Here is a 920-nt window from a genome sequence, read left to right on the forward strand (position 1 = left end):
CTAACCAAGTCCAATGATTTGTCATATATGTTAAAGGATGATTATGATGTTTGGATTATGATGAAACTATCTATGGCTTTAAAAAAGACTTCGTTATTTCTTGATATGGTTCATGCCCAATAGAAGCCAGAACAAACTATGAACAACAACATTTGGATACACAACAAGGGGTTTACTAATCTTCATCCATTGAAGCTAACTTTTCGATAACATATATAGGTAACCAGAAAGTGTGATCGAAGGTAGTAGGGTGAATGTGAACTTGCATCATGATGGTGTCGAGGTTGGGGTTGGCTTTATTCCTTTGTCTCAATATTGGGCATATAGTGAAAAAGGTCTGAAACCATTATAGGATACACTTGAGAGATGTTATTAGATGAGCAATTTTTTACAGATGATTTTCACTTTGACAAAAAAGATGAATATGGTGGTTGTGATGATTTTGGTGATGATTGTAGTGGTGATAATAATGGTGGTAGTGATAATAGTGGTGCTGAGGGGGGTGATGATGTAAGGGTTGGTCTATCAAGGATAACCTAGGAAAGTTCAGTTCATGTTACTATAATGCATGATGGTGCCATTCCTATTAATGTGTAAGTTCCAAATCCATTTTTTGGTGATCCAAAGCCTTATAGGGATGTGAAAAATAAGGGAATTAAAATTCATTTAAACTCCACCACAAGATGGGAGATTCAAAGTGAATGATCAGTTTGCCTATAAATAGGTTTTAAAAAAAGGAAAATGACTATTTCCCACCCAAGTTTTAGCCTTACCTCAAAAGTATACCTACCCCTGATGGAAAATCCAAATACCCACTCAAAGTTTAATCTGTTTGGACCTACCTACATATTTTCTGTTAGGGTTAAGGGGAAAATTCATCATTTTATCAATAATATTAAATAATTAAAATTTTATCTCAT

This window comes from Mangifera indica, chromosome 11, assembly GCF_011075055.1.
Source record: "Mangifera indica cultivar Alphonso chromosome 11, CATAS_Mindica_2.1, whole genome shotgun sequence".
NCBI lineage: Eukaryota > Viridiplantae > Streptophyta > Magnoliopsida > Sapindales > Anacardiaceae > Mangifera > Mangifera indica.